This window comes from Callorhinus ursinus, unplaced genomic scaffold (genome assembly GCF_003265705.2).
Source record: "Callorhinus ursinus isolate GAN/ISIS: 27379988/994484 unplaced genomic scaffold, GSC_fseal_2.0 scaffold4, whole genome shotgun sequence".
In the NCBI taxonomy this organism is placed as follows: domain Eukaryota; kingdom Metazoa; phylum Chordata; class Mammalia; order Carnivora; family Otariidae; genus Callorhinus; species Callorhinus ursinus.
The window spans coordinates 6791986-6815153 of NW_027397066.1; the positions used below are offsets into that span (position 1 = coordinate 6791986).

At 51.8% G+C, this 23168-nt stretch overlaps 1 protein-coding gene across 2 annotated transcripts in view; it reads right to left on the reverse strand.

Moving 5' to 3' along the window:
- SLC2A9 (solute carrier family 2 member 9) overlaps positions 1-22884 on the reverse strand; it is a 228784-nt gene extending 205900 nt beyond the window's left edge. Inside the window, exon 1 of one of the 2 annotated variants that reach the window (XM_073891428.1) lies at positions 22595-22884. The gene's annotated coding sequence lies outside the window, so the exon portion shown is untranslated. The remainder of the gene's footprint in view (positions 1-22594) is intronic. The other variant, XM_025887600.2, reaches the window with a different exon arrangement.
- Positions 22885-23168: the final 284 nt, after the last annotated feature.

Consider the following 23168-nt stretch of genomic DNA (forward strand, 5'->3'; position numbering starts at 1 on the left):
GCGACCCAGAATCCGACGGCCTCCCATCAGTCCCTGCTCCTCAGCCCTGGTCCCCTAGTCCAGGCCCTCCTGGCAGCTCTGGGAGGAGCCCGCTGCATCCTGCCTGCTCTCCCCGCCCCTGCCCCTGCCCCCGCCCCCCACTGCCCCACAGAGCAGCTGAGTGCTCTTTATAATGTAGGTTGGAGCTCGTCCCTCCATGCTCAGAAAAGGCCCCTCCCGTTGGCCGCGGACCCTCTCAGCTCAGGGTTATGTTCTCAGGCCTCCGCAAGCGCTACGGCCTCTGACCCCGATGACTCATACCTGACCCTGTCCCCCCTTCTCCTTCCCCCTACCCCTCCACGTTGGTCAACCGGCTCCCTTGGTGCCCTTGAGTGATTCCAGGACACTCTTGTCTCAGAGCCTTTTGTACCTGCTGTTCCTCTCCCCAGGCCACCCCCCCAGCCCCCTGCCCAGATCTGCAAAGGACTCGCAGCTTACTTCCCTCTGGCCTCCACTCAGATAGGACCCCTTGGCGAGGGCCCCTGACCCCCGATATAAAATGCAGCTTGCAATTAATCACCCCCATGACCTCCATCTATCCCGCCCGGATTTTCCTTTGGCATGGCACCAGTCACCATCGGCTGAATATTTACCTGTCGCCTGAGCTCTGTCCTGCAGCTAGAATGTGTAGCCCAGACGGCTGGGACTGGGTCTTGTGCTGCTCACTCTCCTGGCCTCCCTGGCTCTAGTTCCCACCTCCTCTGTCCTGCTCTTACCCTGGGGAGCCGGCCCTGAGGGATGGCACTGGCGGACTCCCTTGCAACTAGCTGTCAGCCCAGGAGAACCATGGGCAGGAAATCGAAGGGTGGGAAGACAAGGAAGTGGGCGCTTCTTCCCTGCTACCCCCTCCCCCACTACCAATTCAGCAGCTCTGGCAATAGCTGCCTTGTCCCCAAGTCCCCAAGTGCAGGTCCCCGCAGGTGGCCCAATGCCACTTCCTTCCCTTGCCCTCAGGGCCAGCTCTAATGGCTCCTCGCTGTCATGGGGAGCCTGGCCATTCCTCATCTGTTCTTTTACCCCTACCCACACCTCTGTAAGTCACTCGAATTGTCTGGGGTGGGTTCGGTTTCCTCCTGAAACCCTAGCCCAGCCACCCCAGCCACATCTACTGCTGTGCCTGGCACCTAGAATACAGTCTGAAACATGGCACTTGATAAAGATTTTTAATTCATTAATGAGCTGGTTAATTAATTAGCAGAAGGATGAGAATGGGAGGAAATCAATATGCTACTTAAAGGAATGAATAGATCAATGAATAGAGCCATTTTGCTTCTTGAAGGAAATAATTAAACCAATGAGCTAACTTTTGAGGAAGCGTAAGTAGGGGAAAAAAATGAACAGAATCTGTGGGTGCCTTCGAATTGTGTGCTTAGCAGAGTTCTGAATCTGTCTCCTGGCTCTTACCTTGAAGGTGAAGATTACAGGCCCTTCCTCCCAGCCAGACTGATGAAGGTTCTGAGATGCCCGTGACCTTGGAGCCCTGGCTGCTGGCCCCACCTCCCCAGCCTGGCCGCACACCCTCTGAGTTGTGCCTGGAGCCTTCGGGGTCACCCTCTGCCCGAAGCAGCAAAGACTCCTCCCTGCTCTGGGGATGCCCCCGGGGTCCACGCCCCTGCTCCCGGAGGAGGGAAAGCCCTGTGGCTTCTGCTGCAAGAGAGGGCCTTGCTCACTCAGCAGGAGCACCGGCTAGTGAGCCTCAGCTTGGCCAGACGGCCGCATTCACCCGGCTTCCAGCCAGCAAGCAGTCCTTTCCTGGCTTGTGACAACGCTCAGGGTGGGGAAGCAGCAGTGGACCTGGAGGGGACACCCACAAGCACCTTAGCCTTCCAAAGCGGACAGTCGCTCTCCTGGGTCTGGCGAAGCTTGGGCCAGAGCGAGGGGATGGGGACAGAAACCACAGAGCAGCACATCCAAGTGCCGCTGGGCCAAGAAGTCACAGGGAGTGGGGAGTGGACGGTCACCTGGAGCTGCCGCCCCTTTCCTTCTCTCTGTTCCCTGGGAAGCAGCCGCCGGGGACCGCTGAGCAAGCAGGGGCACCTCTGCATGGGATGAGGAGGCTGGTGTCTCCCACAAAGTGAAGGGAAGCCAAGTTCTCCCTCCAGGGAAGGGAAAAGCGGCAGAGCAAGGGAGGGGCACCGGCGAGACTGACAGCCTAGCTGATGGCACGGCTTTGCCCAGGCTGGCTGGACTTCATCACTGCGTTCAACGTGTCCAGCCCAGAATGACCTCCTGGGGCTACCAGCCTCTCAGAGGTGGTGTTGAGGGTGCCTTCCTCCCTGAGGAACAACCACAGGTGAGGCCATCAGTAGACACTTAACTCATTGCATTTTGCCAAGCAAACTCTGCTCTGGAAAAGAAATCCACCTGCTCATTCATTCATTCGTTCATTCACTTCCTCATTCATTTATTTGACCCAAGCTTCCTGAGGTCGTACTAAGAGCCAGGCCCTCTGTTAGTTGCTGGAGGTACAGAAATGAGTCCGAGAAAGTCCCTCCTAAAAGGCGCTCACACTCCAGGAGGGAGACAGACACACAGCAATGCGGGACATGCTCCTTCATTATTCGACCGTCCAGGCCCCGTCCCTGGCACCTCGGATGGAGCCGTGAACTCACACAGACAACACTTCCTGTCCTCATGGGGCTTGCATTCTCAGGAAGGGAGACAGATGGTAGACCACACATGTGATTACAGGACAGTTTCTTAGATTGGGATAGGTGCCATGGAAAAACATAAAGAAGGGGGTATAGAGGGCCGCGGGGTGGGACATTACAAATTTTTTTAAAAGATGGTGCTGGGAGCCCTCACCCAGAAGGTAACACGTGAGCAAAGACATGAAGGAAGGGAGGGCTTGAGCCAGGTGGGAGAGTTACAATGGCTACAACATGTGTGTTACGAGGGCCACACACCCCAGAGCCTTACTCCGCGGCAGCCCAGAGGGACAGCTCTCTGGTTGTGAAGGAAAGGAGTTTCCAGCAGAAGAGCAGCTCAGGGAGAAGGGCCAATGGGGAGGAGCTACCAGAGTGCCCTGAGTGGGTAAGGAGAGTGACAGATCTTTCCAGAGAGGGAAGTGGGGCAACGGATGGGCTGGTCTAGTTGCTTGGACGGGATCCTATCGGCACAGGGTTGACTGTGAGTGACAGGATGGTGGTGTGACGAAGAGATTCGGGTGCTGACACTAGACCCCCAAAGTTCAAACCGTAGCACCTCACTGGCTCTGTGACCTTGAGCAAGTCACTCGACCTCTGGAAGCCTCAGTTCTTTTTTTACCCTATCTGTAAAATGGGAAGAATCACAGAACTCCCTCCAACAGGATCAAGTGACTTAGAAGTGCATCTGTATTAGGTGTTCCTCCGAAAGAGCATGGAGGGTGGACTGGAGTCAGGCACGGGGCCAGACTGGAGGCAGAGAGGCACATCTGAGAGCTTGAGAACAGGAGCTTGCAAGGTCCTTAATCGCGCATCCCAGAGAGGGACGTCTGCAGGAAAGATGATTTACCCCATTCAGTTCATGATTCCCAGGCTTGCTGGCTGAGATACAGACGTGCTTCTGCCTCTTGGGCTTGCAATCTGGGTAAGGGGACACAGATTAAAACATATGCCATCCACGGTAGGCTTGCAATGGAGCGCGTGGGGTCAAGGGCAAAGCTTGGCCCTTGAGAAGCCTAGGACACCAGTGAGGGCAGTGACAGCAAGATGCCAGTCCTTGTTTCCACCTGGAGAGTTTCTCAAAAGTGTAGATTTAGTGCCCTGGCCCAGACCCACTGGCTCTGAAAATCCAGAGGAAATGTCTAATGAGCTAATCCGAATTATCAGCAAAATTGGCAAATGCTGATCCACCACAACTCCCTCGTTTTTACAGATAGGAAATGTGGGGTCCGGAGACTGGCCCAAGGAGGCACAGCCAGTGTGGGCAGTTGAGGCAGGGCTGGAAATCAGAGCCCTCTGTTCCCTGACTGCATTCATCTTCTCGGGCTGCATAACAGAGTCCCACAAACCGGGGAGTTTCAAACCACAGAAACCTACTTTCTCCCAGTTCTAGAGGCTAGAAGTCTGTCTTGAAGGCTCTAGGGGAGAAGCAGCTCCATGCCTTTCTCTTAGCTTCCGGGGTCGCCGGCCACCCTTGGCCTTCCTTGGCATGCAGCCATAACCCCAGCCATAACTCCAGCCTTCATCTGCGTCCTCCCTTGGCCTCTCCCTGTGTGTCCTCTCCTTATAAAAACACCAGTCATATTGGATTAGGCCCCACCCTATTCCAGTAGGACTATATCTTAACCAATTACATCTGTGATAACCCTATTTCCAAATAAGTTCTGGGATAGGGGGTTAGGACTGCAACACAGTTTTTGGGGGGGAGACGTGGTTCAGCACCGCCCCCCCGCCAAGCCTTGGCGGCTCCCCGCATGGACGTGGTTCTGACCCACCTGATTCTGGGAAGAGTTGAGGGCACTGACGCTAAAATGAAATGGACAAAACAGGACTAATATACTAAGAAATAACAAATGGGTGATGATGAAGAACCACCAAGTGGAGAGGGAGATGGAGTTGTTGGGGACATTTCTACTAGAGACGGTCTGACTCAATGTCATTCTGGGTGTCTGGACTCCTGGCTCCCGTGGGCACTTTTCCCACTTGGGCTTATCTTTACAGAACGGTGGCTGAGCAGCCCAGAAAGGACCCCCTCAAGCAAAGATAGCATCAGCAGGTGTGGGAGTATCTTTGGGACCTTCTGAGCTCAGGGATGCTCCTCCCCTGTGTCACAGGTGGTTTGTGGGGAACGATGATGTAACGAAAATTAAATAATAACTGGGAAAAAATAACATTTTTAGAGAGCTTTGCAATTTATAGAATGTCTTCACATTTATCATCAGAGATAGTCCTCCCTAGAATTTTGTGGGGAACCCATGCGTTTACTGATGATGAGAAGACCAAAGTGCAGAGAGATAACTGGAGGTCACACAGGGAGTTGGAAATGAGTCACAACTAAACTGGGTTTCTTGGTTCTCAGCTCAGGCCTCTCCCCACATCTCCCATGACAACAAGGCTTCAACGCTCCCCACGGCTCTTCCAATCTGCAGTTTTCAAAGTCATCATGACCAGTCAATCCACCCACCCACCCATCCATCAGTAAGTATACAAGTAAGTAAATGGCTATATTCCTTAAAATTATTATTTACTCTGGTTACTGGTTCATTTACATCGTCTCATCTGTTTTCAACGGAAACCCGGGAAGCGGCCTTGGCAGGTACCACCCCCGAGGCTGGAAGGCTGGAATTAAAGTCAAGAGCTGCCCCCATCGCCGCCGGGTGGGATTCTGCTGGACGAGACCCCCCAAGAAGGGATGCTCAAAGGAACAGAGGTCGGCCCCGGCCCCACAACGGGCTTCAACCCCCTCCCTTCACGGCTTCCTTCCAGCTAAGAGAGCCCACCACTTCCTGGAGAGTGTCAGGCCGGGGTATCTTGAACTGAGTTAAACTGAGAGGCTCATTTTACGGGCATTGGGGAGAGCCCCTAAAATGAGTTAGCTGGGCTCTGCGCCAAGCGAGAGCTCAGTGCAGAAGCAAAGATGCGGATCAGTATGCACCACGTTTGTCCTGTAACAAGTAACCACTTGTTATTATCAGGAACCTACCCTGTGCCAGAGCCTGAGATACACTCTTGCATTCCATCCACCCTCCCACCCCCTGATCATCCAGCAAGAACCCGTTTTCGAGATGCAGACACTGAGACTCAGAGGCTAAGTGGCTTGCCGATGCCTTCAGTGTAGATACTTGCCGGGGGTTCACTCAGGTAGAAGGGCTGAGAAACTTCCTCTTTAATTTTTCCACAGTCTCCCAGCTCCTACCGCAACCAGACCACAGGCACAACAGGAATAAGTAGGTATGGAATTCTCCAGATGATCCATCTGTGCCTTCTGGGCAGCAAATATTGGAGGTTCCAGAAGGGGAGTTAATCACTATCCCCTACCTGTCTGAACACGAAGCTTACCTGCAAGTTACCACCCAGGAAACAGTCCTGCCACACAGACTCTTACAGTATGTTCCCGGACGGGGTGTTTGTCCTGCCTCTCTGTCTCCTTCCTGTCCTAGGGAACCGGGGTGGACATGCTCCCCTCCTTCCCCAGAGAGCCCCCAGGGCCCCCAGAATTACAGCCTCTGTGCCCCACACTGCCCTGGAGTGACTGTTGGCTCAACACCTCCCAGGTGTCAAAGTGGGATTGGCTGACAATGGCTGGTCAGCGTCCTTGGGCAGACCACGGAGTGCCTCCCTTCCTCCTGAGCATGGCCTTGACCTTTATAAAATGAGTGGCTCCCGAATGCCCTCCGGAGGGCCAGGCAGGCTGATGAGAACAAAGATCTTCCAGGCCCACCCCTTACGATTCTGGTTTCATGGATCTGGCATGGGACAAGGCATCTGAAATTGAACGAGCACCAACCCACCCCAGCCGCAGCTGACCCTGACATGCGGCCCTCAAACAAACTTTTGGCTTACCTGTGTTTCCCCAACCTCAGCCTTAGCTTGCCGCCTTGAGGATACATTACTTTGAGTTATTTCTATTTTTTACCCAGCTTTGCCCTCAGCCAGCAGTTCTCAGCCTGCCTGTTCACACTAAAGGGGCTTGTGCAGAATGTTGTATAAAATCTCAAAGCCGGGCCTCTCTCTGGGCTGGAGCATTTTAAAAGCTCCCTGGGCAACTGTAAGGTGTGGCCATGGTCGAGGACCACTGCCTTAAGCAATGATATGCATGCCATCTAACAGACATTAAAATATAGGCATAAACGTGTCAATAGAAGTATGCTCTTGCACAACCAACCCAAAAGCATCCTGAGTTCCACGCTTTCAGAAACCCTAGACTAGATGTAAAGGCCCTTCTGGTCCCCTTGGGTCCACGTCCAAAAAAAAAAGAATTCTTCCCATTGAGACTCTCAGATGTACTAGACTCCACCAGGCCCTGTCACTCACTGAGTGACCTCGTGATGCCCATGGCAACCCACTGTGGGGCATCATTATCATCCCTAGTTTACAGATTTGGAAACTGAGGCTTAGAGGATCAAATGCTGACTCTTCTATTCCTGGGAAGTGAATTCAGAGAGTCCAACGCCAGCCGCCGGATCCCAAACATGACACTTTCTCTGCCGTGCCTGGGGCCGAGAGGTGAGGAACCTTGCCTTCTAGCCGGGTTGGACTGAGGGCTGACGGGACTCTAGGTGTGTCCTGGTTTGTGACAGCAGCTGAGGAAGAGGTTTTCCAAAGGATGGGCAGAGGGGGTCAAGGGCGTGTGGATGAGCACCGCCCTCCCCAAGCAGGCTGGTTTCACCACGCGCAACCCTGCAATGTTTTCACCTCTCCCTCTGGTTTCTTCTAATATTAGAAAAAAGGAATAAAATCTCATCTCCACTTGAGAAGTCAAACCTTCATCAGCATCATAAAGATCAGATTTGTCATTGTGCCCTCGTTTGTGTGGCTGAGTCTGGCTTATGACCTTTAGTTCCTGGCAAAGTCTAATTGCAGGAAAGCAGTTTGGAAACAGACTGCATTGCTTACTGATCCTATCTAATTAGTTTCAGAGTTCCTGACGAGCGAAAGCCCAATGAGACGCGTTGTGTATTTTCCCAAGCAAGGAAGAGAGGCCTCTCTGCTCCCGGGTGGCCCGAGACAGCTCTATGTTTGGAGGTTGACGCTCTGAGGGTTTCCAAAGCACCTCCTGATGGGCACAGTAGAATGCTAACAGGAATTCCCCAAGTGTATATCATTTCTGAAGGAAACAGGGAATGCTTCTGGTTATGAAATCCTAGAATATCAGCCCTAGCAATTAAAGGGGCCAGGGGACTCATGCTGCAGAACTCCATTTTAGAAATGAAGAAACAAATGACTCAGAGTGGCGTGGCTAGTTAGCAGGACTGCAGGAGGAAGATGCCATATATCCTGAGGCTGACTTCATTCTGGATTCCCAGCGCCATGGATACTGAGATGAATAAGGCTTCGCTCCTGTCCCCTAGGAATGCACCATGGGTGGGGTGGGGGACGGTCACAGACATAGAATGTCCCGACATACTTTAACAAAGGTAAAACAGGGTCCTGGAGAGGAGGCATGCAGCTGTGCTGCTTGGGGTTCACCCATTCATCCATTCATTTATTCACTCATTCATTCATTCATCGGTGTGTGCCAAGCACCTGCTCCGTGTCAGGAGCACTCTGTTCTAGGCATTATGGCCCCAGAAGTGAACAAAGCAGAAAAGGGCCCTGCCTTCCTGGCCCTTACACATAATGGGGAATCAGACCTTAAACAACCACACACTTGGATAGATGTTTAAGTGCAATTATGGAAAATTCTAGAAAATGGTGTAAGGTGGTATGAGAGGCAACATCATGAGATTCTGACCTCAGCTGAGGAGTGACAGTTAGTCTGACACGTGTGGATGTGGGGTAGAGGTGGCGTGCCAGTCCAGAGGGCAGGGGCAGGGGGCAGGAAGGAGCTTGTGTGTGAGGGTTTGGGCCTGGCCTGCCTTGTACATGAGGTTAAGGATGCGGGGTTGAATCCTAAGAGCGATGGGAAGGATTGAAGGTCTCTAAACCTGGGCAGGGGGTTGAGGAGGAGGAGGAGGTTGACCTCTCAGGCAGCCATGCGGCGCTGGGGTGTTAACACTGGGGGACGCAGGAGGACAGCGACGGAGTGGGCACAGGAAGACACAGCCTGGTTCGCATGAGAGGTAATGGAGGTTTAGACGAGAGTGAGGACGGGAAGAGTGACCCACTCACATGGCGGTTCCAAGGATCGCGGGAGACCACAACCCACGCTGGGCCCAGTGCATGCAGCTTGTCACACCGGGATCTGGGGGCCTGGCCTAGCTGCCGTCACCATGTGGCCCGAGTCCTCAGAGCAGGCTGGAGAGGCGCCGGGATCCTCCTTCAAAGTCTCCAGGGAGGGTCTTGTGGGAATTAATACAGGGCAGAGACTTTGGCTTCAGATACCCTGGGCGGGGTTCCAATTCTGAGGGCCTAGCCCTGTGACCCTGGGCAAGCTACGCAAGCACGCTGAGCCACGAGTCCCTTTTTTGGAAAGGGAAATAAGAATCTGAGCAGGACAAGCGCGGCGGTCAAGTAAGACTCGGGGTCAGGCAAACCTTACCGCCCCCCACACACCCTTTCTGGTAACACATTCCTCTCTCCATCCTCTTCGGGGGCCAATGATTCTCTGAATGTCTGACTCAAGTTCCTCCTTTCATCCTGTGCTCCGTGAAAACCGAGATGCTGCTTTTTGTGGCTTTTCATGAATGACTCAAGTCTCTTGTGTTACGTGATGTTACTGGAAAGCACTAAGGTTGTCTGGCAACAGATGAGATGCGTGAGTCAGGTGTGTGGTTGTGACACCCCCCCCCCCCCCCCCCCAGCCTGGTGTGCCACCCCCACCTGGCTTTGCCAGAGACCCATGTCCACCTGGCCCTGGACTGCCTCCTTGCGTCTCAGACTGCTTCCCAGCAGAGGCTGAGGGGATCCAGAACTCTCTCCTCCCTTCTTTCCGTGCCTCTGCTTACAATCATCTCTCTAAACTCAACCTAAGTCTTGCTTTTTTCCAAGAAACCCTCCATATCTACCCCGAAATCTTCTGGTTATAGTATTCTCTGTTTTAAAATGGAGAAACTAAGCTTCAAACCTCTGGTATACAAAAAGCCTAAATTCTTCAGCAGAATATGGAAGCCTTCAGCCACTTGGCCTCACTGTGCCTTCCTAGCCTACATTAACCAAGAAGTAGCAAAGATAGCGTTTTTGAACTGTCCCTCTCCCTTCCCCCTGCCATAGTGGACATCATTAACGAATCCTACTGCTCTCCCCACTGAGCCCAGTTACAAGCAGGCAGTGGGACCCAGGCAGCGGAATTGCTGAGTGAAGTGCCACCTGCTTGCCCTCCCTCGAGTCTGCGATGTGAATGTGTGACACAGCCTGACCTGTGTGCCTCGGACCACCTCCTCTGCCTTCTCTGCCCGTCACCACCACCTGATCCAAATGTCTTCTCTTTCCTAAATGGGTCCACCGCAGCCGGGTGCAATTAGTGACTCCTTCATCTGGTCCTAGGAGTCTGTACCTGGGGCTGCCAGCCCCGAGCCCTTCCCGAGCCCAGGGACTCAGGGACGAATTTAAAAGGGCAGTCTCATCCTTTACCGATTGGCATTTTTAATCACAAGGGAGGTGGTGATGACAGCAGAAAAGGGGAAAATATGAAAATGGGAGAGATTTCATTTAGGGCAAGTTCCTGGACCAGATAGTCCCACAGCCCGGCTCGGCAGGGGCCAGGTACCTCTGAAAGGTTAGCATTCCTCAAATACGTTCGTTCAGAAGCTCCGAATGGCCATATGCTTTCTCCATCTCTAAGGGACCGAGTCTTCTTTGTCGGTTATCAATGAAAAGGATTGGACTGTGAGCTCCAGCTAACATTTATCAATAGTGTTGTCCCAGTAGACCGTCTGAGGCGGCCAGAACGCACCTTCCCAAGGACCCACGCGTCGCTGCCTGCCCACCAGGGTTGGGCGGGGGTGGGTACTGTTGTTATCCAAATATAGAGCATAACAGTTATGAGCACAAAGATGAGAGCTAGCAAAGTTTGCATTCCTCCTCTTGCACATTGCATGACTCTGTACCAGTTTCCTTAAATCTGAGTCTTACTGTCTTCCTCTGTAAAATGGAAAATGTGATACTTAGCTCACAAACTTTGTGTCAGGATTAAAAGACAGGATATATGAAATATCTTCTCGCAGTGCCGGCACAGAGTAAAAATAAATCAATAAACAAGTGTATTGCGGCTATTGTGTTACTGTATTCTTTTTTTTTAAGATTTTATTTATTTATCGAGAGCGAATGAGAGACAGCACGAGACGGAAGAGGGTCAGAGGGAGAAGCAGACCCCCCGCTGAGCAGGGAGCCCGATGCGGGACTCGATCCCCAGACTCCAGGATCATGACCTGAGCCGAAGGCAGTCGCTTAACCAACTAAGCCACCCAGGCGCCCCGTGTTACTGTATTCTTAAGTGTACATGTTTAATTAGAGGCTGAGTGGACCCAGAATTTTGACACATGTATACACCTGTGAAGCCATCACTCCATTCAAATAGTAAACATACATATCAACTTGCCTCGTGCCTCTCTGTAATCCAGCCACCGATCCACTTTCTGTCACTATGGATTAGTGTGCATTCTAAAGAGTTTTATATACAGAAGGCGCTCTTTTCTTCGCATATGTGACCATTTTGCTTTCACTCTGCATACATATAATTCTACACAGTTGTTTCTACACTCTGTTTATACTTGGTCATCCTGCTTTTTCCACTTTACATTCTAGGATATTTCTCTTCGTCATTAACATCATTTTTCACGGCTGTTTTATATTCTTTTGGATGGCCATATGCCATTTAACCAGTTGGTCATGTAGATTGTTTTCCCTTTTTCAATGTTACAACCAGGTCATATAAATGAGATTATATAATTGATGACCTTCTTTGTCTGGCTTAATTTACTTCGCATGATGTCGACACTCACCCTGTTGTATCAGCTCCTTGGGAAACCTTCTTTCTTCAGCCTCCAAGACAATATGCTCTTGTGTTTCCTCTCCGTCTCTAGCTGCTCCTTCCCCCAGACCTGGGCGACAGTGAGGTTAGTGAGGCATTTGCCTTGGCGGCAAAATCTCAGGGGGTACCAAAACCTCAATCATCAAGACAAATATCCAATGCAACATTTTTTAAAAGTCAAAATAAATGCAATAAAATCCACGATGAACACAATATTAACATTTTAGGTAAAGGCAGAATCCAGTGGGGCCAAGAGTAGGCGGAGGCAAGGGAGGTGAGCCTTATAGGTGGAGTGTCAGATCCAGAACCGTGAGAGAACAAATACCTATTGTTACGGCAGCTGCAGGACGCGGACCCAACACACGTTCATCTTTCTCCATTTCTGACTGTCGTGGTCCATGGTCACCAGCTGCTTCCGGGTCTGGCAGCCCTCCGCATTCTATAGTGTCCTCATCTGAGTCAGATTCTAGATTTTAACTCATTGTCCCATAGTGATGTCCTAAATTCTTCATCTCCCCATCCCTCTTCACGGCTTTCTGGCAGAACCCCAAGCCTAGGTGGCTAATTCTCCACTTTCTCTTCTGCCCTGTGGACGGGCTAGGCCAGCATGTGGATTCCATCCCGAACACATGGCGCCATGCTCAAATGGGTCTGTGCTGCTGACATCCTACTCTCCATAAAATGTTTGTCAAGCCTCCTTTACTTTCCTTAATCCTGTAACCTCCCCGTCTACCCCTCGCTCTCAGCAGATGGCTGGGGTGTCCCCCCAGACCCCACCACTGACTATCTGATACCAGGGCACAAACAGCAGGTCCTGTTGCCTTAAGGTGGGACAGTGAGCGGATATGGTAGGGATTCCCTCATTTAGTTCCCCAAAGACTTTGTGGCCATTTACTCAAGTAACCCTACACTGGGGCAAATTAGCAATTGGACATGGATACAGGGCCTGGGTTGGCACTGATACCCAGCATTGTCACAGCCCCCCAATAGAATAAGCTACATAGGAACAAGTAGTCAGTATAGTTCTTGCCCAGGTATGTCATACAGTGGCACTCTGAGTCAACAATCCCACCCTGTGGGATTTAGGAAAGACACATGGAGCCGCTGGAAGAACTCTTACATTGGTTCCTTGACCTCCAGAGTCAGAGTTATTGCATAAGAAAGCCGGAGAACCTCTGCCTCCTGCCAAGATAGTAAATGAGAAACAATATTTCATTGTTTATATTCGTTATATTATTATGTTGCAAAGGTCAATGCCACCCTAAGAGTGTTGAAGCATCCAGGAGTGGTGGTCCCTGTTGTATCCCCATTGGATTCACCAGGCTGACCCTACAGGAACCATATGGATCATAGCAGAAGACCCTGGAACTTTGGAAACTTTAACCAAGTAGTAGAGCTCCAATTTCAGTTACTGTCTGATATAGCAAGTTTTCCAGCATGGATTAACTCAGCCTTAGGTATGTTGGATGCAGCTACTAATTGACAACTCGATCTTTTTCTATACTGATCGGAGAGAAGGATCAGAAGCAGTTTACACCCACAGGGAACAAAATGGTACCCACGTACAGTCTTCCTCTAGGGATCAGCTCATTCTTCTGTTATTGTGATGTACTCCAATGGCACTCAGACAATCTAAAATTCCACAGGACACGGTGACAGTTTGCCATGCTGATGGCATTGTGTTAAGTGCACTTGAAAAGCAAGAAGTACTAATTCTGTGTGCCTCGGTAAAGCATATTCATTCCAGAAGGTGGAAGATGAAGCAGTCAAGATCCAAGGGTCTAGGATCCAAAGAGCCAAGGGTCACATCAGTGAGGCTCTTAGGGGGTTCACTGGTCCAGAGCATGCTGGAAAGTCCCCTCTAAGGGGAAGGACAAAGTAATGCACCTGTACCTCTTACGCCTGGGAAAGAAGTATAATCTTTGATAGGCCTCTCCAGGTTTGGGAGGCACACATTCCACACTTAGGGATACCATTTCCACCTATTTATCAGATGTGGAAGGTTTGAGTGGGACCCCAGGTAGGGAAAGCCTGTGTGGCAGGCCCAGGTAGGGAAAGCCTGTGTGGCGGGCCCAGGTAGGGAAAGCCTGTGTGGCGGGCCCAGGGAGAGGTGTCAGCTGTGTTGCCCCTGTGCTGCCCAGCCCAGCAGATCCCAGAGAACCATAGGCTTTTGTGGAGAGAGAAGCCAGGTGGAGTCTCTGCAGGCCCCACGAAGAGAGTCATGGTGTAGACCACCGAGGGTCTAGCGTGAGGCCATGCCATCTGCAGCAGAGAACTGTGCACTGTTTGAAATCAGCTACTGGGATGTTGCTGGGCCTTAGTAGAAACTGTATCTGAGCATGAGACATCATCTGAGCCTGTGGTCACTCATGACCCTGACATTTTCTAGGGTCGGGTGGGCCCTGTTGGAAGAGGTACACAGGGTTGAAAGTCCAGAGAGCACAAGCAAACTGCGTGAACAGGTGCCCCAGGTCATCTGCCTCTGCTGCACGGTTGCTTCTCCCTCAGCCAAAGCTTCTCCCTCAGCTGTGCTTCTCCTTTAGCTGATGCTTCTCTCGAAGCTCACACCTTTGGCCTTATGGGAAATTCCCTTTGACCAGCTTCGTTTGCTCAGGCTGCCATAACAACGATACCATAAATGCGTGGCACAAACCATGGGAATTTGTTTTCTCACAGCTCTGGAGGCTGGAAGTCTGAGATCAAGTTTCCAGCAGGGTTGGGTTCTGGTGAGAACTCTCCTCCTGGCTTGCAGATAGTGCTGTCTCGGCGGGTCCTCACCTGGCGGAAAGGGAGAAAGGGCAACTCCCCTGGTGTCTCTTCTTAAAGGACACTAATCCTATCAGATCAGAGCCCACCCTTATGGCCTCTTCAACCTTCATCACCTCCATAAAGGCCCTGTCTCCAGATAGGGTCACAGTGGGGGTCAGGACTTTAACAAAGGAACTGGGGTGGCGGGGGGCACACACATTCAGTCCATAACACCAGCTGACTGAGCAAGAGAGTAATCCGAGCTTGGGTGGTGGGTACATCAGCTTGGCATGGGTGCAAGCCAAAATGATCCACTGCTGACCTGCAGCCACTCAGAGGGGGACAGCTCCCATGGCCAGAGCTTCTGGGGTGCATCTGGTCATCTGCTTTGTGGCCCGAGGTGGTGCACGAGGCTCTCTGAGAGCTGGACCTTACACGTAACTTTCTAGCATCGCGTCTCCTGGCTCTCCACCCACGCTGGATGCACCGTTTCCTCTTTCCCTGGATAGTATGAGTCCTTTCCCAGGCTGTGCCTCAGCCTAGACGCCTGCTCAATGCACTCATCCTTCAAGACTCAGTTCAGATATCCTTTCCTCACACTCCACCCCGTACAGAAATTGTGGGTGTCCCTCTGCTCACCTGGTTTTCTGTCTAATGTAAATCTTGGTTTTGTGATGCATGCTACAGTTCATTATAAACCCTGTCCCCGACCAGATCAAGTGCACCTTGAAGGCCAGGGCATCTGTAGGCTGACAGCTCTGAAATTTGTCTCCTGGACTCAGAACACTCCCCTAAGCTCCAGACCCACACATCCGACTACGCAGCAGACAGTATCACCTGCAGGACTCACAGACTCTTGAGTTTCTCTCCCAAACTGTTCCCCCATCCTGGGTCCCTTGTTGCCCCCAACATCTCCGTAAGCAGCTCTCCCAGCTTCCTTGGGTAGCTAGAAACCTTGGCAGCATCCTGGTTCCCTCTGCTTCCTTCTCAACCTCATCGTGCATCCATAATGCTCACTGGTTCTAGATCCAAACTGCCTCTCAGCATCACTTGCTCTGTCACCTGACTGCCACCCACTCTTAGCACCTCTCCTGTAGGGTCACTGCCAGCTTCCCATTGCCCTGGGAGGACACTCTGCACTGCCCCCATGCCCTGCCTTTCTTCTCCATCCAGCCCTGGTTTGCATCCTTCCCAGGGCTTGTCACCCTTTGTGATCATTCTCTCTGTCGCCTGGTGTTTGCTGTCTCCCCCATACTGGGACTGTGTGTCTGTCCCTGTCACCGCTGTACCCCCAACAGTCAGCATGGTGTCTGACTCATATGAAGTACCCAACAAAAGCTCAGCAGCTTCATGCTAAAGGTGCAATGAAGGGCTGGCTGAACCATCACTGGAGTGCGTTCTTGAGTGGCACTCGGATGCAGACAGGACCAGCCCACACCATGAGAACCAGGCACTGATACCCTTGTTTCCAAAAACCGGTTCATGAAGTCAAACATAGTGAGGAGCCAACACTGATAATGACCTTGCTGCAAGGGTCTGCTCCAGGGCGCCGCCTGGAAATCGTTGGAAATCTACTGTCATCCTGGAGCAGTACTGAGAGCAGAGCCGAGGTCCTCAGCCAGGACATTATATCCTGATTCCTTCCATGCAGATTGTCCACTCGGAGGCCCAAGGAGGACACAGGGGAACTCAGGCCATCAGCCCATCTGGTGAACATCTGACAACCTCTCCCGTCCCAAAGCTTCCCTCCCATGATGCTTCATGATCACTCCTTTTCCTTTCCCTGTTTTCCCGTATTTAAGTGCTCACATATAAAAACAGAAGACTGGCTACTTCGTGGGGAAAGGTTGCAAGGGCTCCAGAGAACCAGGGCTCCATTTACAAGGTTGGTCATGATGTTGGTCCTTGCTCTCTGCTGGAGGCATGCGTCTGCTGAAAAACGCACGCGAATTCTCTGCTGGGTTTTGGTGGTGGAGCAAGATGGAACACGAGGAGACAAATAAAATCTTAGAGCCTTCCCCTCTTTTGATCTGGTGCTATTTTCTCCCGATTCTGATTTTTAACATTTCATTAAAAAAAAACCCATCTTGATCTTCTAAAAGTCAAGTTAAAAAAGAAAAAAAGAATATGTATTTATTATAAGAACTAACTGTGGGGCACCTGGGTGGCTCAGTCAGTGAAGCGTCTGCCTTCAGCTCAGGTCATGATCTCAGGGTCCTGGGATCGAGCCCCGCATCAGGCTCCCTGTTCAGCGGGGAGACTGCTTCTCCCTCTGCCTCTCCCCCAACCCCGGGCTCACTCTCTCTCTCTCTCTCACTCTTTCTCTCAAATAAATAAATAAAATCTTAAAAAAAAAAAAAAAAAGAACTAACTGCATAGACTGAAAGCCAGGGGGGTTTGCCAAGGGACATCACCAGTTTTCCTTCCTGTTTTTGTAAAGAAAAAATCAGGAAACACAAGCAGGCAAATCGGGCCCGTTGTCTGCAGTCACGAGGGCAGATTTGGGCCAAGGCCCGCAGAGCTCAGCCCCCTGTGTTCCTGGTCCTCCATGGACAGGGAAGGCTGGGCTTTCCCAGCGATTGCCACATGCCGGGCAGCCTGCATGCCTGAGCTCATCTCCCCGAGTCCCCAGCCGCCCTGCAAGGGCTCCAGCGAGAGCCCATGTCTGAGCAAGGAAAGCCTGAGGAAGGTGTCAAGGTCACACACCAGCGGAGATGAGGAGAGACTCTAAGTCAGATCTGTCCGGTGCCAAAGCCTGGGGGCTGGCTCTCCCCCATGTCTTTCCCTCCCCCTTTCAAGCATCCGGAGCCAACCCTGGCTGGATTTTCCAGGCCCCGGTCAGTCAGCTGAACCCACCTTGTCTCCTTGCCAGGGCCCAGTGTCTCAACACCCCCCCCCCCCCCGCCCTTCACTTCCCTCTTAAATGCAGTCACCACCCTCCCTCCCACGCCTGCTCCTCGGGGATCCTCTGGCCACCCCCCACGGACCCACACCCCCTCCAGGGAACACATGTGCAATCCCACAACAATGACACATGACTGACAATCATTTGTTGATTGCCTTGCTGATGTTACATCTCATAACAACCGTAGGAGGGAACACCTTCTCTATCCATGCCTGGCGCCAAGAAAACCAAGGTTGACGGTGGTTCTGTGATCCGTCCAAAGTGAAGCTAGCCCGGAGCACAGTGGGAGCCAATCCAGATTAGCGGTTCTGCCTCAATGCACAGGCTCCCAGGCTGAGTTCCGCTTCCTGCAAGTGTGGAGCCCAGACTCAGAGAGCCTGGCCTCATAGTCCAGCTGTGTGACCTTGGGCAAGTTACCTAACCTCTCTGGTTTCTGTTCCTGTGTCTGTGAATCGAGATGGTAAACATCCCACCTGCTTCGTAGGATTGCTGTTAACTGACACAGACGTTAAAATCCTTAGAATAGTGCCTGGCAACCGGGCTTAACATATGTTCGTCGTTAGTTATCTTTTGGGAATTTTTATTACGCAAAACATCATCAGGGGCCGGGTAAGAATCTTAACTGAAGTCAGAATTCTAGGAGGTCAAACTGACTCCTCCACCCTCACTCCCTCCAGACCTCTTTTTTTCTGTAATTGTATCTTTTCTCCTGCTTTTATCTGGAACAAAGGAAGAAATACAAGATGGAAGGAGCCGTGAGAGTGACAGGAAAGAGGGTTTGTTTGTTTGTTTGTTTGTTTTTGCCAATTCTGCCCCTTCGTTCCTCTCATGAGAGGGTGGTCAGGTGGACAAATATACTGACGTAGGAACTGGAATGTGAGTCTCAGCCTTGCCATTTATGAGCAGTATGACCTTGTTCGAGTTACTCTACTTCCCTGAGCTTCAGTTTGTTCATCTGTAAAATGGGAGAAAATGGAACCAGCTTCACAGGACTGACGGGAAATCGTTACCCTGGGATGGAGACCCAGGCGGCCTTCAGCTCGAGAGCAGCACAGCAGTGAATGTGCTCTTAGCTCTCCTCTTGTGGGCCGGGGTGGGTTTGTTTGGCTTGGATTATTGGGCTCTAGATAATAATGAGTTTATTTAATTTGAGAAAGTTTGCCCCAGCCACATCCCCACCTCCAGTGAGGTCTGTGTCCATGCCCACATCCCCACTGACACGGAGCATTGCCTGCTGAGACATCATGGTCCCAAATCATAGAGCTTCCTGTGCACTCAGCAGTGAGTCACCCAGTCTCCCAGTGCGACCAGTCAAACAGGTGCACTGGTTTCATCTTCAAGCCTCTGGGAATTAGCTGCTGTGGAAACTCTCTTCAAAAGATCGGTCAAGTTTCCTGTTCCTGCGTCTGTGATTTGCCATCCTTCGATATTCTCCCGTTGTCATCGCTGTCTTTCTTGGGAATTTCCAGAAGTCGCCTGTGCATTGTAGGGATGCAGCTGACCCTCCGAGGATGCAGGTTTGATCTGAGCAAGTCCACGTCTACAATACTGCCAAACATAGTTTCTCTTCCTTATGAATTTCTCAGCAACATTTCTGCAGCTTACTCTATTGTAAGAGAACAGTATATAATACATATAACATACAAAGCATGGGTCAATCAACTGTTCACGTTATCCGTAAGGGTTCCGGTCAACAGTGGGCTATTAGTAGTTAACTTTGGGGGGAGTCAAAAGTTGTACATGGATATTCAACTGTGCAGAGGAGTCGGGACCCCAACCGCCACATGGTCCAAGGGTCGACTATAGTCACACGTCAGTTTCAGCTATGACAAATACTTTGCTCCCATCTGTCATCCAAGAATTTGTCCCTGGTGTCCTTGCATGCAACAGACATCCTGTTTTGATGTGAGATAATGGAGATTCCAGCTTGTCAGGATGCTTCTCAACTGAGGGGCCCCCCGAATGGAACGGAACATTCCAAATGTGGTCTGAGCCACGTAGTGAGAGTCGGTGGGCCTGGATCTGAAATCGAAATGCAGAACGCCTTGCCCTCGGTCCACGTTTTGCGCCAACTTGCTGTTTTCCATCCGCAATTTCAGACTCTTGAGACCGTTCAATTTTGATGCTGAAACTGCTCAGCGTTGTGGCACCACCAAACATCCATAATCAAACACACCGCGTTTCGGTTGATACCTCCGGTAGGTCGAGTTGAAGGAGAGGCATAGTCCACTCTGTGTCCTGTAGACACCGTACAGTGTAGGACGACTGTCCGCCTACTTGCCGTGTGCGCTTTGTCCTCACCCTCTCTGAGTGTCCTCTCTATCCAGGGTGACAAGGACCATGACACACACCTGTCATCAGGCTGCCGTGAGCGGCCAGTGCGTTATTACCTGGAAAGCGGTGAGAACAGTGCCTGGGGCACGGGAAAGGCACGATATGAATGTCTGCTCTGATGGTTAGCATTATGGTAGTACGACTTCTGCTGTTTAAGGAATATTGAATGGAGTTGCAAAGACTTGAAATCACTTGTCCCCAATCACATGCCAGTGACAGCAGAGTCACATGCTCCTTCCTCGGACCTCGCGGCTCATGCCACTTCCATCCCGAGATGTCCAGGGGAGCTGAAATCTGCCTGTCTACCTGGCCTTCCCTGGGCTTCGTGTTTGGCATCTAAGGGCGCAGAGGACCACGGCCACCTCTGCTCCCCGTGACAGGCACTCACCCGTTGGAAGAGAGTGCTCATGGACCCCGGACCCAAAGGATCTCTTCTCCGAGCTCACCAGCCCCTCCCTGTGGCCAAAGAGAAGCCCCTGGTTTTCCACGAGCAGGCTCATCCTCCCTCAGTCTCAGTCAACACACACAGGGGCTCAAGCCAAAAATCTAACCCTCCTCGGTCCCTCACCGCTCCCCTTGCCCGCCATATCCTGTCCTGTGGGCTCTAGTCATACGACCGACCCCACCGCTGCCTGTTCTGCTCGCTCCGTGCTGGGCCAGCCCTCCCCACCTTCCCCTGCACCCCTGCAGCATCTCTGCCCTGCTCTCTCTGCTTCCCCCATCTCCCCTGCAATCCACTGGCACTCAGTAGTAAGACTGAGCATTGTACTTATTATTATTATTTTTAAGATTTACTTATTTGAGAGAGAGAGTTTGCATACATGGGGGAGGGGGAGGGGCAGGCTCCCCGCTGAAAACGGAGCCAGTCACGGGGCTTGGTCGCCGGACCCTGAGATCATGACCTGAGCGGAAATCAAAAGTCAGATGCTTAACCAACTGAGCCACCCAAGCGCCCTTATTTATTATTATTTTTAAAATATGTTTATTGAGCTCTTTATGTTCTCTCTACCGATATCTTTATGCTTTAGTAAGATGCTCTCATATAGGGTTTTGAGACCACCTGTTTGCTTTCAATAGGCTCTACGCCCAATGTGGGGCTTGAAATCACGACCCTGAGATCGAGGTTCACATGCTCTCCTGACAGAGCCAGCCAGGCGCCCCAAGACTGAGCATTCCAAATGTGGTCTGAGCCACGTAGATGTGTTTAAAGGTCAGACAGAGCATACTGTTACCCTTCCTAAAACCCGCCAGTGGTTTCCCATTTTCCTTAGAATTCAACCCAAACCATTTGGCCAACGATGATCCAATGATCTGACCCCTGCCTTTGTCATCAGCCTCGTCTCCCTCCTCTTTTCCCCTTGTCACCTCGCGCTGGCAACACCACACCTGGCTTCTCCCAATTCCCTAAACATGCCTCGGGGCCACTGTACTTGCTTTTCCCTCTGCCTGGAACTCAGCCTCAGAATGGACTTTCCTCCTCCACGGTCAGTGCTCTGCTCAGATGTTACCTTTTCAGAGGCTTCCCGTGACCATGTGGCTGAAAACTGTCACACTGGGCACCATAACTCTCCATCCCTGGACCACACTGTGTGTTCTCTATCATTCATTAGTACTCGGTATGTATTACTACTTCTCCGTATCTGTCTCCTCTCTAGGATGCACAACCCCTACAAGAGAAGAGACCACCTGTGATTTGCCCCAGGTATGCTTCGCACAGCCGGGGACCTGGTGGCGGGCAGGACAGTTCTCTCCCCACCCATGATTCCGTTCGGGCATCCCCGGAACCTGTGGCTGTGTTAGGCTACATGGCCCGGGGGAATTAAGGTCGCAGACAGAATTAGAGTTGCTAATAAACTGGCCCTAATATAGGAAGATTATCTGGGATTATCCAGGTGAGCCCAATATAATCACAAAGATCCTTTGAAGTGGAAGAGGGAAGCAGAAGAGAGAGAGTCAGAGAGACCTGAGGTGGGAAGGAGTCTGTCCCCCCTGAAGACGGAGGGGCCATGAGCCGAGGAACAGGGGCAGCCGCAGGAAGCTCTAAGTGGCAAGGGAATGCACTCTCCTGGAGAGCCCCCAGAATGGACCGTGGCCCTGATTTTAGCCTGAAGGCTCCCATGTCAGGCTTCTGACCTCTGGCACTGTAAGATAATAAATATGTGTTGTTTAAGCCTCTGAGATTGTGGGAATTCGTCACAGCAGCTATGGGAAATGCAGCGCTCCTCTTTGCTGGATGCATCACGAATAAATGAGTCAACAGGATCTGATGTCCCTCTACCAACTGGTCCCTGTCATTCCCCCGGCTGTGTCCCGGGGGGTGGCGCCCAGGGTTGCATCTGGCGGAGCCGGGCAGCAGCCCCGCCGCTCCTTCCAGCTCCTCTTTTGCTCCAGTGGAGCCTCCAGTCGGATTAAAGGCAGGACACCACACTTGTCGCATACGGAGCTCGAGGTAGATCGGAAGGCTTCCCGGGGTGTTCACGTGCCGCTCCAACCTGTGTGTCCCAGCAGCTTCCATGCCTTTGGTCATGTGGCTGCTGGTTGCCTTCATCTCAATGAGGCCCTGCTTTTCTGGTTTTCTGTGTTTTTAACGCCATCCTGGAAACATCCCTGGGATGTTAACTTTCTCAGTCCCGTCACTGTATCATCCCACCAGCTCCACGCGACCTCCTTAGGTGTTTCCCTGTCCCCACTTTATAGGTGAAGGAACTGAAGTGTCACTTGCTTATCACTAATCCACCTTTGGCCCCTCTTCAAGGACGCTCTCTACACCCTCGCTGAGGGCTGGCTGTCTCTGTGCAGTCTTGTGTTCAGAGCATCACACAGCCATTACCAGCCCCCCTCCACCCACCCGCCACCGGATGCAACCCAGTTGCTGAGAAATGAGGATGTGAAGCCATGTGCAGAGATGGGGGGGGGGCCAGAACTCTGGCTGCCTAGCTCTGCCCACTGGGCCCCCCGATTCTTAAAACAACATCACAAACCACAGCCACAAAACACAAGACAGCTACTCACCACCTCTGGTCTCGTGCTCAGCCCTTGGCGTGTCTGGGAGAGCTTCTGAGCTCATGGCCGCTTAGGAGCATAATTCGAGCCACATCATGCCTGTGGGCTTCCCACTGGCTGGACTCCCAGTCCTCCCTCCACAGTAGGGCTGGTCTCTCAAAAGCTTCCCTGAAGCCGCTTGGCCTTTTCGGTGATTTTTGCCCCGCCTCTTTGTCCAGTCCGCCCGTCAGATTCCCGTGGCCTCTTTCGAGCTCCTTCCTGATTTAACTGCAATCCCCCTCCTTGCACGGGGTGAGAAGTTAATTTCCTTAACGACTAACTATTTCCCCATCCTAACCAGGGTTTCGCAACCTGGGCACTCTTGCCTTTTAATGATAATTCTGTGCATTTCGGGATGTTTCGTAGCATGCCCCGCCCCTTGCCCACTTGAAGCCAGGAGCACCCTTGTACCCCCATCCCCCACCCCCTCGTGACAACAACAAAAATGTCTCTGGGCATTGCTGAATGTCTCCAGAGGGGCAAAATCAACCCAGGGGTGTTTTAACCTTCGTGCCTCTGTTCCAGTTGGACTGAGTGATCTGTA